The sequence below is a fragment of the Meleagris gallopavo genome, chromosome 1, assembly GCF_000146605.3.
Source record: "Meleagris gallopavo isolate NT-WF06-2002-E0010 breed Aviagen turkey brand Nicholas breeding stock chromosome 1, Turkey_5.1, whole genome shotgun sequence".
Lineage (NCBI taxonomy): Eukaryota > Metazoa > Chordata > Aves > Galliformes > Phasianidae > Meleagris > Meleagris gallopavo.
The window spans coordinates 81400216-81400930 of NC_015011.2; positions in this window are offsets into that span (position 1 = coordinate 81400216).

Genomic DNA, 715 nt, shown 5'->3' on the forward strand with positions numbered 1-715 from the left:
CTCGACGCTGCCCAGAGTTTAACCCGTCGGTGTCCGAGCTTTAGGCTTGCCTGGGTCGCCCTGAGTGAAGGAGAGTTGTCTTCGGTTGCTCCCAAAGTAATGCCTCCGAAACAATTCATGGAAACTACAACGGATACAATACATACAGTAGATATGTAGAGATATATGTATTCCTGTTGTCCCCAATGATGCAAACAAATCATAGACTAACAGAGTGAAAAAGCTGAGGCTGCTGACCAGGCTGGCCGTGTGTGGATATGAAGGAACAGCCTTTAGGTGGTCATAGAATCGCTATGGGTTGGAAAAGACCTTCAAGATCATCAAGTCCAACCACAACCTAACCATACTACCCTAACTCTAACAACCCTCCGCTAAATCATGTCCCTGAGCACCACATCCAAACGGTTTTTAAGCACATCCAGGGATGGGGACTCAACCACCTCCCTGGGGAGCCTATTCCAGTGGAACAGCCTCTGTGGGCTGCCGTTGACAGCTGCTTTTTGTAGTAGGCATACAGGCAGCAGTCCAACACTGCCCTTCTTAGCATTTGGGAGTTTCTGTGGCTATGGTATCCAGAGGCTGCATGTGATATAATCCAGTGATGCTCAGGGCTCCGTGGGTCACAGTTCTGAGGTTCCCATTGTAAGAGCTCGTTCCTGTTCCTTGAAGATCTACAATGTTGCATACAGAATTCTCTAGTGATCTGGACAGAAAA